Source organism: Toxotes jaculatrix, chromosome 12 (assembly GCF_017976425.1).
Source record: "Toxotes jaculatrix isolate fToxJac2 chromosome 12, fToxJac2.pri, whole genome shotgun sequence".
NCBI lineage: Eukaryota > Metazoa > Chordata > Actinopteri > Toxotidae > Toxotes > Toxotes jaculatrix.
In genome coordinates, this window is record NC_054405.1 from 2,243,379 (window position 1) to 2,260,440 (window position 17,062).

The following is a 17,062-nucleotide window of genomic DNA, read 5'->3' on the forward strand; positions in this document are numbered from 1 at the left end:
ACGATCTTTTGCAAACTTCAGCCTGGCTCTTCTTTGCTTCTCATTGATGAAGGGCTTATTTCTAGCTTTACACGACTTGAGCCCTGCCCCTAGAAGCTTGTTTCGAGCCGTTCTCACCGTGCACTTCACCCCAGCTGCCATTTGCCATTCTTTTTGTAGGTTACTTGATGTCATCCTACGGTTGCTGAGTGACATTGGAATGAGTTGACGGTCATCCTGGTCAGTGGAGAGTCGTTTCGCCCTCTGCCAGCCTGTAGCTTTGTTGTCCCCAGTGTCTGCTGCTTGACCATGTTCTTATGAACAGCCATCTTAGAAATTTAAAGGATGGAAGCAACCTGACGCTCAATGTATCCCTCTGCCAGTAAAGCCAGAATTTTCCTCTTTTTTTTCTCTTTTCCTCAAACAAAACTTTTCTTTTCAACTGTTTTGGCATGGTCAATAGTTTTTTTTTTTGATTGCTATAACTTTTGAGGTACTACCAGCACTGTTTGTGCCATCCATCCAGTCCTATTGCAAGAGCATAGTGATGACCACAGCAGTGGTTTTTATACTTTTCCTCATTAAATAGGATTTGGTTCAGGTGATCACCTAATCAGTACCTCATTAAGTAGACTGAGGTGTGCTTGTGTTGGAATTCAACATACAAAGGAATGGAATGACTGTCATACCTGTAGAGATATTGATTTCAGAAGAATTTGCAGTGGTCTCTCAATTTTTCCAGAGCTGTATCTGAGTCACTTTGACTTTAGTCTCATCACTTTCTAGTCGTGTTGAAAGAAGAAAATACTGAATATATATTTGTTGATGTGAGTGTGGAAAAAACTTGGATGTGATTTAAAGAGTGAAGCTTTTTACTTGTTAAATGAAGCTTTGAAACCTGTAGCTCAACATTGCTCTGCCACAGTCAGTGGACTAAACCACAGAAGAAGAAAACAGACTTTACCATGAAGATCCTCAGTGTGGATCAGTATAATATCAGTGTGATGTCTGCACTTTACTGTCAGCACAACTTTCACATCATATTCATCTCAGCACACAAGGAAACAATGGAGTCTGACCTCAGAGTCTCCAGTCCACAGTCTGGACTCTGCAGAAAACCACACAGATGATTCACTCCTGAATCCTGCAGGTCCCAGTTTTCACTCAGGTCCAGGTGTCTCAGATGGGAGGGGTTGGACTTCAGAGCTGAGGCCAGAGAAGCACAGCTGATCTCTGACAACCAGCAGCGCCTCAACCTGAATAAAGAATAAAAGATGTGAGTTTAGGAGACAAAGTTCCTGCTTGAAAGCGTTGAGTGTTTCATCATCTGTTCAGAGCTGAAGAAGGTTGAGAATGTACAAGTTTGGAAAATGGAAACTCCAAACACCTGAACTAACAGGATGCAGCTTAAAAACAGTCAGATACTAAAAGTCAAACACAGTCTCTCATTAACTTCAGTCACTATAAACATCACAGATCATAAAGCAAAGAGTGAAGAAACATTTCTTTCTGTCTTAATGTGGAATATTTGCTTTGTATGTGAAGAAATATAAAAGTCAACTGAAGGTGAAGATGAAATTGTTCCAAAGTAAAGAGTCAATTAGCAAGTGTTGGATTTTCAATCTTCATTCAATGAGTTTGAAATATGAAGCTGAACAAGATGCTCAGTGTGGATCAGCATCAAATCTCTGAGCTCAAATCTCCTTCAAAAAGTCCCACATTCACACTCAGGTTTAACAGTTTGGAAGAAAGTTTTCAAAGTGTTCACTAAGGTTTCAAATGAAATCTTTCATATTGTGTGAAATAATAGTTTGAGCCTTTGATGTTTTGAGTGTGACTGAAGTTTGTGTTGAGAGTTTGAGAAGCTGCAGACATTCAGCACATGTGCAGTGTGTTGAAGGAGACATTTCATCACATTCCAGTCATGTGTCTTTGGTCCAAAGCAAGTTCAGCTTCATCCAACACTCTCTGCTCACACATTTGAATCTGCTGTTCCAGCATTGCATTCTGGGATTCCTGGCCCCACCTTCCTGGTGGCTATCAGCTTAGGGGGGGTCTGTGTCCCACAGTTTGTGTCCCTGTGACAAAGACACAGTGGGACGTTGACACCCAGTAGGCTCAGTGATTGGTCGGCTGTGTGGAGCTGAGAAAGGAGCCAGGGTTTGAACTTCTCTCTCTGCTCTGTTTTCATTGGTTCCACAAATATTTGTGTCCCTGTTCAGCTCAGCAGCTGAGTGTAGCTCTATGAATGTCTTCAGGAGACACTGTGTGAAAATGTCCTCTCCGTATTTAAACCATGGTGACGTGTCCTCTCTGTGACAGCAGGCTTTTCACTGTGCCTGTGAGTGAGGCCATTGGGAGCAGCTATGAACACTTGTGCCTTCAGACCTGCTCACACGTGTTGTACAGATCAGTTCTTGTCAAACATCCTGATCTCAATGAGACTTTGTGAATAACACAAGCTCAACTCAGTCAAACTGCTGACACTGTCAATGTGGACTGTAAGAGTCAGAATCCAAATCATTTTCAAAGCTTTAAAAATCACTTTAAAAAATCAGAGTCAGCACTTTCACAACTTCCTTTCAACCATTTCACACTTTGAATGTTAGAAATTCTGAAGGAGATTTGACCTAATAAATACTGAATAAAGCACAACTTTCACATCATATTCATCTCAGCACACAAGGAAACAATGGAGTCTGACCTCAGAGTCTCCAGTCCACAGTCTGGACTCTGCAGAAAACCACACAGATGATTCAGTCCTGAATCCTGCAGGTTCCAGTTGTCACTCAGGTCCAGGTGTCTCAGATGGGAGGGGTTGGACTTCAGAGCTGAGGCCAGAGAAGCACAGCTGATCTCTGACAACCTGCAGAAACTCAACCTGAATAAAGAATAAAAGATGTGAGTTTAGGAGACAAAGTTCCTGCTTGAAAGCGTTGAGTGTTTCATCATCTGTTCAGAGCTGAAGAAGGTTGAGAATGTACAAGTTTGGAAAATGGAAACTCCAAACACCTGAACCAACAGGATGCAGCTTAAAAACAGTCAGATACTAAAAGTCAAACACAGCTCTCATTAATATTAATGACAACATGCTGCTGCTTCAATAAAGACATAGTGACTTCAGCTCTTAAACTCTTCCAGCTCCACCAGTGGCTCCATCTATACAAACTCATGTTGTTGACATTTGTTTCAGATTCTACTAAAGATCCTAAAGTTTTGACAGAGAACAAACATGTCAGGCTGAAGTTTGGAGGAAAGTCAACAAATGATTGAGACAAAATGGAAAAGATTTTCACTTCATGTAACGGTGACGACATTTAACAAACATGCTGAGTTTGCTCTGAATATCTGAGTCACTTTGACTTTAGTCTCGTCACTTTCTAGTCGTGTTGGAAGAAGAAAATACTGAATATATATTTGTTGATGTGAGTGTGGAAAAAACTTGGATGTGATTTAAAGAGTGAAGCTTTTTTCTTGTTAAATGAAGCTTTGAAATCTGTAGCTCAACATTGCTCTGCCACAGTCAGTGGACTAAACCACAGAAGAAGAAAACAGACTTTACCATGAAGATCCTCAGTGTGGATCAGTATAATATCAGTGTGATGTCTGCACTTTACTGTCAGCACAACTTTCACATCATATTCATCTCAGCACACAAGTAAACAATGGAGTCTGACCTCAGAGTCTCCAGTCCACAGTCTGGACTCTGCAGAAAACCACACAGATGATTCAGTCCTGAATCCTGCAGGTAGTTTCCACTCAGGTCCAGGTGTCTCAGATGGGAGGGGTTGGACTTCAGAGCTGAGACAAGAGAAGCACAGCTGATCTCTGACAAACTGCAGCACCTCAACCTGAATAAAGAATAAAAGATGTGAGTTTAGGAGACAAAGTTCCTGCTTGAAAGCGTTGAGTGTTTCATCATCTGTTCAGAGCTGAAGAAGGTTGAGAATGTACAAGTTTGGAAAATGGAAACTCCAAACACCTGAACCAACAGGATGCAGCTTAAAAACAGTCAGATACTAAAAGTCAAACACAGCTCTCATTAACTTCAGTCACTATAAACATCACAGATCATAAAGCAAAGAGTGAAGAAACATTTCTTTCTGTCTCTCAGTCTGACCTCAGAGTCTCCAGTCCACAGTCTGGACTCTGCAGAAAACCACACAGATCCTTCACTCCTGAATCCTGCAGGTTCCAGTTTGCACTCAGGTCCAGGTCTCTCAGATGGGAGGGGTTGGACTTCAGAGCTGAGGCCAGAGAAGCACAGCTGATCTCTGACAACCTGCAGCCCCTCAACCTGAATAAAGGATAACAGATGAAGATGAAAATCATTGATAATCCAATCAGATATGTCCTAATCAATGAGCTTCTCTCTAACATGAGCAGAGTGACTGTGTCCTTCTGTTGCTGTGGATCATCATCATGTCAGCCTTCTACACACATCATCCACATGACACCACAACATTCACACACCTGTTCATGTCAACACAGATTCATATGAGTCAGGTCTGTCATTAGAGGATCAATATATTTAGTAGCTCAGTAGGTTTGTGCAGTTAAAATGAGAAGTCCACATGTTCACAGCTGGATCTGAAAACAACAGTCAGATGTCAGATGCAGATTAAAGGAGTTGTTAGTGTCATCCTTCAACTCTCAGCTTCACAGCTCTGTTTGGAAACAGCTTCCAGCCCTTTTACAAACATCAGATTTGATGGTGTCGTTCACCATCATCACCTCTATGACTTTAACCAGGTGTAAAAGCTGTTTGTTGAAGAGCTCTGCACCTGTTAACAGGTAGAAATGAGCAGCTGTAGCAGAAGATCTGAGCTTTTGCTGCAGTTTGATCTTCATGGAGTGTGGTAAACATTTACTGACATGTATCTGTACACTGATGAATCACTGTTACACTGTCTTCTGTAATAAGTCCTGAGGGTGGTTCTGACCTTTGACCCCAGACACTCCAGTCATGGAGACTGTAGTTTGTCAGTGTGTGAGATCTGCTCATTGGAAACTGCTCTTACTGGAATTAGTTGCTCAGAGAACAGACTCCCGCTGAGCTTGTCCTCACTGCAGTTTGGTATCATAGGCTGGTGGAGGAAGGAGCAGTTCAACACATTCTATCATGTCTCTCATGTGTAGAGTCTATTTCCTGGATCCACAACGAAAACATTCATTCAACTCAACAGAGACTGAGCACAAAGTGGTTTTCATTCATAACAGAGCTTTGAAAACTTTCCTAAACTCTGTCATCCAAAGATCTCTTCATTCACTCCATGTTTGATTTCTCAGAGATTCAACAGTCAGATGATCGTTAAATAAAGTGGGATTTGTTAGGAAACAGCAGCTTTTTCACATCTATATCCAGTGTGTACCTGCTCTAAATCCCAAACACTGTGACTGGTCTCAGCTGCCTTCTTTTTGTAGTCATTACAACAGAGAGTCCTTTCTCCTCTCCACAAGCTCCAGAAGAATTCATGTCCCTCACACACTCTACAGCCTCACCTTCACTGACTGATGGACCACAACATCAACCTCTGGAAGCTGAAAAACTGTCCTGTCCAACATGTCCCCATCATGACTCTGCTCCTGTCGCCCTTTAAATAAACCCTGCTCAAGTCTTTGACTTTTATTTGGAGCCATAAGGAAAACCATTTGGAATAACTGAGAACTTCTCAAGACACTGACCATTTAAAACTACAGTCAATGATACCAATGAAGAATCTACAGGAAACTACAACAGCTTCAGTCAGTGGACTGACCTCAGAGTCTCCAGTCTACAGTTTGGACTCTCCAGTCCAGCAGACAACAGCTTCGCTCCTGAATCCCGCAGGTTGTTTCCACTCAGGTCCAGCTCTGTGAGGTGGGAGGGGTTGGTTTTCTCTGACTCCAGGATATTTTTCTCCAGTTGAGCTCAGTGAACAGTGACAGCTGCTAAAGATGATCTACCTGCTGCTGTTAGCTTCACGTCCATTAGCTGCAACATGACTTTTACCAAAAGGTACAAATGAAACTAACGGACTGACAATATCAGGGCTGCACATATTTAAATATGAAAGGATGAAATATTTAGACGAGCGTGGCAAACGACTAAACAATGATTTGTCGTCAACACAAAACTGATCGAGCACAAACACAATTAACAAACCAATAAGGTTGAATTCTTTTCAACATGATGTGATCAGAGAGATGTGATCTGTCTTTAGGAGAAATTAGGGGTGGGTGATATGGCAAAAATATCACATCACGGTATTTTAATGGTAAAATCACGATCACGATTTTATCAGTTCATTTTTACAGTGAAGTTAATTTAGAACCAAACTATTCTCTATGTAAAAACTTAGCCCTAAAGATAAAAGAGTCACCTCTTTCCACTGTTTGCTCCTTCTCTCACACAGCGTGCTTTTATCAAAGGCTTGTGTTATAGTTGGTTGTCTATCTATCAACCAACAGTGTGGTCCTTTAAGTCTTTGCTCCTTAACACATTTAACAAGTCAATTCAACTCAATGAGAAAAGACCACAATTCACCACACTTCTGTTAAATATCAAAACACACACACACACACACAAACAGACAGACAGACAGACACACACACACACACACACACACACACACACACACACACAGAAACTGACATTAGTCCTGACACTTCATTGAAATGAACTTCAAGTGTTTTTCAATTGATTGGCACAAATATTAGTTGTGAGGATCTTCTGTATATTGTTGTGATAAAAATGGACTTTGATCAACTCACACTGGACATTTTCTACACTTCATTTAGAAAACATTAGTCTGCTGACTGTGACAAATACGAGTGTGTGAGTTCTGAAGGTTTCATTGAAGTCAGCAGACATTATTCATGACAACTGACTGAAATGAAGTGAAACTGAAGGAATAATTCTTAGTCTGAGATAAGAAAAAGTCACAATATGGAACAACAACTATTTCAAATCTCATTCATTCAAGATGAATGGATTAAAATTCTGGATGAAGATAAACCAGGTTCAGTTGTGGATTAAAGATATAAGATCTCCAACAGTAACAGACAGTGAACTGACCTCAGAGTCTCCAGTCTACAGTGTGGACTCTTCAATCCAGCAGACAGAAGCTTTACCCCTGAATCCTGCAGCTTGCTGTTACTCAGGTCCAGGTGTCTCAGACTAGAAGACTGGGAGCTGAGAACTGAGGACAGAGCTTCACAGCTTCTCTCTGAGAGGTTACAGCTGCTCAGTCTGAAGAGGAAACAATGAAGAATAACATTTGTGTTGAAAGGACAATCAAAGGAACAAAACTCTCAGTTTGCTCTGCAGCTCACAGCAAACTAACAGACCTGCATTTGAAAACTGGGCCGAACATCAAACACAGATTTGTTGAGTGAAGCAGAAATATCAGCTCTTTATCCACCTGCTAACCAATGAGGAGTTTCTACATTGATGATCATCTTTCATTGGCTCTGATTCAAATCCTTTCTGTTTTATTCTCAACAAGTTGAAGACATGACAGTTAAATATGACACAATCAGTAATAAACAGACATGTACAGTCAATGCCGTAAGTATTTGGACAGTTAGACATGATATGTTATTTGGGATCTCAGCACATTCACTTTAAAATATAATAATGGATACTACAGTCAATGACTGCAAAGGATTTTACAATAAATATTAAATCTGATGAGTTTGTTTCACTTCATGTGTATTTGTCCAGTTACTTTTGAACCACTAAAAGGGGTGAATCTCCCACACAGTTCTTTCTGTACTGATGTCAACCTGCTCACATTAAAGCTGAGACTTGGCTCTTTAATGTAGGATCCATTATTTTAATTCAGATTCAATGTGATGAAGCTCAGAGCTCAGAGATGATGATAAGGAATTAAAGAAGAGAGGAATTTATTTTCCCTCCTGCTGAATAAAATAGCAGAGTCTTTATATAATGATGAATAAATCAGACTATCTATACACTCACAGAGCTTTGTTAGAGGCTTTGACAACTGGCAGCAGCTTCAGAAGAGCCTCCTCTGAAGCAGAGTATTTCTTCAGGTCAAACACGTCCAGATCTTTTTCTGATGACAGTAAGATGAAGACCAGAGCTGACCATTGAGCAGGAGACACTCTACCTCTGAAGAGACGTTCTGAACTCAGGGACTGTTGGATCTGCTCCACTAGAGAACCATCATTCAGTTCATTCAGACAGTGGAACAGGTTGATGCTTTGCTCTGCAGAGGGAGTCTCTTCAATCTTCTTCTTGATGTACTGGACTGTTTGCTGATTGGTCTGTGAGAAACTTCCTGTCTGTGTCAGCAGACCTTGTAGGAGAGTCTGATTGGTCTGCAGTGAAAGACCCAGGAGGAAGCGGAGGAACAAGTCCAGGTGTCCATTTGGACTCTGTAAGGCCTTGTCCACAGCCCTCTGGTAGAGCTGTGTTGGATCAGGTTTGTCTCTAAACGGTTTAGACCTGTTGGAGGTTGATTGTTCTTCTGACAGCAGATTGACTCCAGACTTGATGAAGGTCAGATGGACATGAAGAGCAGCCAGAAACTCCTGAAGACTCAGATGGACGAAGCAGAAGACCTTGTCCTGGTACAGTCCTCTCTCCTCTTTAAAGACCTGTGTGAACACTCCTGAGTACACTGAGGCTGCTCTGATATCGATGCCACACTCTGTCAGGTCTGATTCATAGAAGATCAGGTTTCCTTTCTGCAGCTGCTCAAAAGCCAGTTTTCCCAGAGACTCAATCATCTTCCTGGTCTCTGGACTCCAGTGTGGATCTGTCTCAGCTCCTCCATCATACTTAACATTCTTCAGTTTGGACTGAACCACCAGGAAGTGGATGTACATCTCAGTCAGGGTCTTGGGCATCCCTCCTCCCTCTCTGGTTTTCAACACATCCTCCAGAACTGTAGCAGTGATCCAGCAGAAGACCGGGATGTGACACATGATGTGGAGGCTTCGTGAAGTCTTGATGTGGGAGATGATCCTTCTGGCCTGCTCCTCCTCTCTGAACCTCTTCATGAAGTACTCCTCCTTCTGTGGGTCAGTGAACCCTCTGACCTCTGTCACCATGTCAACACACTCAGGAGGAATCTGATTGGCTGCTGCAGGTCGTGTGGTTATCCAGAGGCGAGCAGAGGGAAGCAGTTTCCCCCTGATGAGGTTTGTCAGTAGCACATCCACTGAGGTGGACTCTGTAACATCAGTCAGGATCTCAGTGTTGTGGAAGTCCAGAGGAAGTCGACACTCATCCAGACCGTCAAAGATGAACAGAACCTGGACCTCTTCAAACCTGCAGAGTCCTGCTTCTTTGGTTTCAGTAAAGAACTGATGAACAAGTTCCACCAAGCTGAACTTTTTCTCTTTCAGCACATTCAGCTCTCTGAACGTGAATGGAAATGTGAAGTGTATGTCCTGGTTGGCTTTGTCTTCAGCCCAGTCCAGAGTCAACTTCTGTGTTAAGACTGTTTTCCCAATGCCAGCCACTCCCTTTGTCATCACTGTTCTGATTTGTCCATCTCTTCCAGGTGAGGCTTTAAAGATGTCTTCTTGTCTGATGCTTGTTTCTGGTCTGGCTGGTTTCCTGGATGCTGTTTCAATCTGTCTGACCTCATGTTCATCATTGACCTCTCCAGTCCCTCCCTCTGTGATGTAGAGCTCTGTGTAGATCTGATTCAGAAGGGTTGGGTTTCCTGCTTTAGAGATCCCCTCAAACACACACTGGAACTTCTTCTTCAGAGTAGATTTAAGTTTATGTTGACAAACTGCAGCAACATGTCCTGAATGAACAAACAAGAAACAACACCAATGACTGATTCATAAAGAAAACATGACATGTTCATCCCCCTAAAGAACACACATGGACATATTTCCCTCCATGTCTTGAGACGTTAGTAAATGTCCCATTTGTCCATCATGTTGAATCTTTAGAGAAATCCTCTTACTGCTGTGCAGACAGTCAGCCAGCTCCTCCTGCTTCATTCTCCTCAGGAAGTTCACTGTGATCTTCACAAAAGCCTCTCTGCTGCTCCTCCTCTGCTCTTCAGCCTCATCCTCCCTCTGACTCTCTGAGAATTCTGGGTAATCTGGATTCACAACCTTCTGGATCTTCTTCAGCTCCTTCTTCACAAAAGTGACAATGTTCTCCTCCAGCAGCTGGAACAGAAAACTATATGAATGACACAATCAAAGTAAAACCATGGAGCCAAACATCAGATCCATGTTGGACACACTGACAATCCACTGCTCTAAAAAGTGCAGCATGGAGATTATTGTCAACACAACAGAAGTGAAAGTAGTTGTTGTCCATGTACAGACCATAAATATGGAGTCCAGGTGTGTTTGATGCTGCTGGGCAGACTGAGCACTGGGAACCTCTGAGCTCTCCTGGTCCACTCTGTGGAGGAATCATGAAGAATTAGCTCACATTATGTTTGCAGCATCTGTGAGCGTTTTATGCTTTGTACACAAACAACAGCTGCTTTTATGTTCTGTGGTGACTGTCCTGATTAAAGCAAACACTACTGTGCTGTGACATTTTCAATGAGAGGAAACAAGCAATCAGTTCTGTACCTCATGACCTAGACTCTAGGTCCTAGAGTCATCACAACAAGTCCACCTTTTAAATGATGAGTTTTAAGGACTCACACTGGGTTTGACAGAAGTCTCACATCTGCTACAGGACACTAACACAAACACTGGAACTGGATAGGTGCTGAGTTACAGGGAGTTTTAGTTCTGATCTGAATGACACATATAAGAACATAAGAAGTGCTTTTCTTGAAAAGAGAAACATCAACTTTGCCACTAAAGCCTGTGTTTCAGCCTGATCATGTTCATATACTGTGTCATTCATGAAGCCTGGAGACAAAACACAATCACTTCATCTTTCATAGAAGACCAGTTATACAGGACAGCTGTCTGATACATTTTAAACTCAGCTGCAGCTCACTTCTTTGCAGCAGAGGGAGGCTGTCCTTTGAAATTCATGAGATCATCCTTTGAGCTGTCACTCTTCATGGACACACAGCTGGGCTCAGGTCCATGTTCAGGTCCAGGTCCAGGTCCAGCAGAGTCTGGTGTGTGCTGCTGCTCTGGCCTTCAACACAACACACACAGAGCTTTGAGTGTGAATAATGATGGTGCAGTGATGTGAGTGCTGAGCTCTGACATGGAGAAGAGTCATGGACAGTTAGAGATCCTCATCTCACCTCTGAGCTTTGGTCTGGATCTCATGGTCCCCACACAGACTGCTTTTAGGGGGAGGGGCTCCCTCCTCTCTGTCCTCACACTGACTCATGATGCTGAATTCACATCCACATCAGCTCACACACACTTTCTACCTTCATGTGGAGAGAAAACACAAATCATTCATCTGCACATCAACTGAAATCCTCCTCTCCATCATTTGTCCTGTAGAAATATCAGCTGCTCCTCCACTGATTGGCTCTTCTTTCCTCTTTCATATCAGTGTCAGTTGAATGCACTCAGACAGCAGTGTGAGGCAGAGGAAGCTGCCATCAGCTGCTGTACTTCCACTGTCAGTCCACTAGATGGGGTCATGAGCATTTCCATTCACTGACACACAGACAGACTGAGATCCACTGGTTTTATCTGACACAGTCTAAAAATCCTGATTTCTAATTTCACTTGAGTAAAAGTCCACGAGTGTAATCAGTAAAATATACTTCAACTGTCAAATGTAAAAGTGCTGATCATGCAGAACAGACTCATTTGGTTTTTATTTCAAATCTTAATCTGAAAAGTAACTGTAGCTGTGAAATAAATGTAGTAAAACAGTGAAATATTTCCCTCTGAAAAGTTGTGAAGTAAAAGTATAAAGAATCAGAAAATGGAAACACTGGAGTTTCAGTGTAGAACTGCAATAAAAGTACTGAGTTACTTTTCACTACAAAAGTGTTAGATTCCAAACAACTTGTACATGCTTTTCAAAATAAAAGACTGACAATTTCAATAAAGCTTTTACAATAATATTAAAACCTTTTTAAATGAAATCTCTTTCATTTAATCATTGATCATGTTTAAGTACAATTTTACATAAAGAACCTACTTCCTGTTGGAGGAGGACCAGAGACCTGTTCTACGAAGCAGGATTTGGGTTTGGCATGGTAACTTCAGGTTTAACAACGATTCCACGACAACCCCACAAAAACATGATCGTTTGAGAAAATGTAGTTACAGTTGCAGTTACTGTGGTGATTTAGTTGGTCCACTTGAAAAATGTTTTTATCTGCTCGGATCAAACAGTATAACAAAGCTTTTATTCAGTGAACATTATATATCTCCAAGAGACTAAAACCTTAACTTCAAATGTTTTACATGAATCATCATCTCCATCATTTCTTCAGTAGAAATATCAGCTGCTCCTCCTGCTCTGAGAAGGAGGCCCATGAGTCCATGTCTGTTACAGACCATATCCTGTAATTTCACCATGGTTCAATATCGTCTGTAAAGTTCATCAGGACTTTTCAGTTTCTTTTCCTGCCCTCTCACACACACACGAGTGTCAACAGACGGCCGTCTTACCTGTCTAAATTTTCCAAGCTGATATTTCAGTTTGAGACGACGACTGTTTCAAACCTCCTCCTGATTTAAACAAACTCCTCGTCACTGTCAGCATTTTCCACAAACTAGAGAAAACCATGTCCCTTTAATGAAGACAAATCAAACCAATCAAGAGCTCCACTTACTCAATTATTCATCCCTCTGCAGCTCTCTCCTGTCAGTGTAGGAAAGGCTCTTAGTTCTTCAGTTCAAGCTTCTTTTTACTCAGCTTATGTGAGAAAAAAAAAACGAAAAAAAAACCCCACAATATGTCAAACATCAGAAATCCCAGGTAACAACAGGGAGTGTTAATGAGTAAATCATTAAACTGCTGACATTTACCTTCAGATGGAGAAAATCATCTGCACCACAAAGTTTGGTCAAAGTGAAAGTAAACTCCAAGGCTTTGCCCAGAGAGGTGTGTGTGTGTGTATGTGTGTGTGTGTGTGTGTGTGTGTGTGTGTGTGTGTGTGTGTGTGTGTGTGTGTGTGTGTGTGTGTGTGTGTGTGTGTTGTCTCTTCATTATCCAAATATGCAGTGTGACTGGTTGGACTGAGTCTCAGTCAGACTGAAGTTCACATGCTGAAGTGTTATTAAGACATGAAACCTCCTCATGACTCCCAGTGTGAACACACAAACACTCTGCTGCTGTTTGATGTTTTCATTATTATTGATTATTGATCAGTTGAATCAGCTGAGCTCCAATGGAACTAAATTCTCCATTTCAACAGTGATGTCTTCAACACAAACATTCAGGCTTCACATTAATGTGGATGGAACTGGACTGTTCACAGAGAAACTACCATGATCACTGCCCTCCAGTGGCCACTGTCAGTAACTACAACTCTGAACACACCACACTGACACTCTTTTCAGTACTCATGCTCCAACATTTAGAATCAGCTAGAGAGTCTTTAGATAACACAAAGCTGATGCTGTTGTAGCATCTACAGTTACATTAGACAGTGTCCACTGTGACTGTCCACCTGAGTATGAATGTTTAACGGTGCAGAGACAGAATAACACAGAGACAAACTGCTGGCTAAGATCCCATCAGAGACCAGCAAACACTTTGTGTTGCTTCCTCCTCCCATTCCCCTCCTCTTCACTGGCTTCACTTCACTCCATGTGACAAATCATGGTTGTGGTGCTGAATGAAATGAGTTGGACAGAGGACTCACACACAGACACAGTCTCTTCCTCTCTGGATAACAGTTCCGGTAGGGGTCGCTAATGTCCGTAGCAGTGTGTGACACAGAGAGCATAGCAGCCTCAGAGGCTGATGGTACAGCTGACAGCTTCAGTACAGTCTCCTCTCAGCACAGTAGTAGAGTAGTGCAGAAACATGTGGAGCCTGTTGGACTGTCTCCACTGCTGGACTTATTTCTGAGAGCTGGTCTCTCTGATGAAATGTGTGTGTGGGACATTTGTATTAGGCCGTATGTAAGTTAGCTTGTGTGTATTGTTAAATAGCTGTAAATACCAAACCTAACCACAGAGTGGACTCTGGATACAAACCCCAGTCTCCCACCTCCACTGCTGTTAATAAACTTCATTACCTCATTCATTCAGAAAATCTGTTTCCTCTGAACATCATCCAGCCACATTATGTTTCACACATGATGGATCTGCTTTTCCACAGTTTACTACAGTTTAGTGTATTTAGTGTATGTGGTTGTAGTGAGCGAGGGAGTGAGAGAATGAATACAGGAAGACAGATGGATCAACACGGTGAACAAAACATACAGGTGTACAATGACAGTGTTGTGGTAAAGCTGAGTTACAATCCAATATCATAATACAGAGAGGGAATATATACTTCATTAAAATGAGCAGTGAAAGAGCACAGACGAGTCACATCAATTCACTGAACTCCTCCTGTCACAGTCACAGAATAATGATCACATTACTATAGAAACTTCTGGATAAATGATGGAACAGTTCATCATTTTCTCCGACCACAAAGAGTGGTCGGAGAGAGAGTGTTTTTCTTCGAATCATGAAAATCTTTAAAATAAGTTTTGTGAGAAAAAAAGGGAAAAATGACAGAAGAAATTTTCTCCTCTCTCTTCAAAAACTTTCAAGAGTCATCATGAAGAAATAAAGTACATCATTGTGTGGTGAATGGTGAACTGGAAACACAGAGCCTGGAAATGACAGAGTCAAACTGGCTCTTGTGGTGTAATTGTGGTCATAATAATAAAATTCTACAGCTGCTGCAGTGAGAATTTTTCCTTCATCCTTCTTTTCCCATCACACACACACACACACACACACACACCATCATGGAGAATATAGGACTTACAGCAAATCAGGATCTGTATTGATCATTCTTCATAGTTCTACCTGATGCTGCTCTGACATAACAAACTATAACTACTTGCAGAACAAAGTGTGTGTGTGCATCTTAAAATAAGGGTTAGTCGACACATTAAGGTCTCATCTATCTGCACAAACAAATCTCTCTTGTGTTCTATTCATCCAGTCAGCTAATAATATTCACAGTCTCATAGAAAACAAACAGAAACATAATGTATCACACAAGCTGCTCCACATAGACCTAGCATAGCATTTGGAGCAGGCACACAATTAAATTCCTTAAAGTTAAATTTAGGATCCATTTCCAAGAGAACTTCCCAGAACCTTTTCAGTCTATGAAGCTTTAAACATATCAGCTCTCTCACACCGACTGAGGCTGAATTCTGAACAGCTACAAGATTTGGAGCTTAGTGACCATCATCAAAAGACAAGGAAACAGAAGAAAGGAAACATTTCAAAAAATGAATGTACCATTTCCTCATATGAAATAGTTTCACTGCTTAATAATTAAGATCCTTCAACAACTAGGACTTAATACAGTCCTGTAGATGAGCTGCATGGAGCAGAAAACAAGAATCAGAGCTGAGAGTCTAAAGTGGCAGAGTATCTTCAAATGTTTGTCTTTTAGTGCAGAATTTCCTCTCTGTGTTTCCATCTCTCCACCACAGCTTTGAAAAGAAACATTAGGTGTAGAAACACAAAGAGGGGAATTTTGGACTAAAAATACCTGGAAGATAGAATTCTATGCTCCATCATTTCCATTAGAATTTCTTTAGAAAGGATCTTGTTGCAGACAGTACAGACTTCCTAGAAATCCTTTCCTTTAACACAAACTACAGTGCATCACACCAAAACAAAGTTAAGAAGCTGAGCAACCATGAGAATATCTCACAGTCATGGGTATGATTACTTGTCCTAATTTCACAAACATCATTTGGACAAAACATTTAAAAAAATTAACTTCTAAACTAAACACTGACATGAACTACTAACATGTACTGACTTACTGAAAACCTTGGAGGTGATCTGGACTTTCCTGTAGTTTCCTCTTGTCCTTGTAACAGCAGTAGCTCCTCCCTTCCTTGTCAATAATTGTGCAGAAATATCTGAGTGCTTCTTTCTTCCTAAATCATGAGCAAGTCCTGTCCAGTCCAACTGTTTCTGCTCCTGTTTGACTTCTGAACTTGTCTCTGGCTGTGTGTCCACTTACTGCAGCCTGTGACATCAGACTGTAGAATGTTGATACATCAAAGGCATCAAAGGACAAACATACACACAGTCACACACACATACCGGTACTTATATCTTTGTGAGAACACTTGCTGACATAATGCATTCCCTAGCCCTTACCCTAACTCTAACCAAAAAGTTTGGTCAGAGTAGAGAATGTGAGAGGAAATGGGTCAGGTCAGGGTCTGTTGAGAATGTATTTGAATAAGTGAAAGTTACAGGTAGGTGGTTATCTTGTGTGAAGATGAAGTGTTTGTGTGAGTGAATTTACATGTAGAGATGTGTATTTTATCTGGCAAGTATTCAAACTGCATAGACAATAGGTTGACTGAGATGTGTTAGGAGTGCGTCCACATGTTTGTAGACAGAGCAGACACTCTTTTCATCACATATTTTTATGCACAAAGCATCAATGTACAATGTGACATTTTTTTTCTCAGGGCTGCATTGTTAAGGTAGGTTAAAGTTAAGTCAGACAGTCTTTGGTATGTGAGAGTATGAGTGAGTTTCACCATATGTGGTTTATGAAAGAAATATGTTGTTTCCCATTAATGTTAAGTGGATGAGTATGGCAACCTACATAAAGCATAAAATTAGTATGTTTGGAATAACTAGTGATAACTAGAATAAATAATAATAATGTATGATAACATGGAGTGCATGGTTATAAAGAACATATGACATTACCTTGGCTTTGAACTCACAGTCTTTGACATTCTACTCATGCGTGCAACCTGTTGAGCTATTGCCCTTTCTGCTTCACAGGGCAGTTTGTGCTCATATTCTCAATTACTGAAACATAGTTGGTTTTTGTGTGTGTAAGAGCTCATTTTCTGTGGTTATGAATGTATGAAAAAAATTAATTTGTAGCTGTGCAGACAGTGTCTTGTGTGTGGGTGTATTGTCATTTGATCAAGAGGTGATATAAATGTGAACTGAGGTAGGTCAGTGATGTCAGCAAGTATGTCTGGAGTTTTGATTT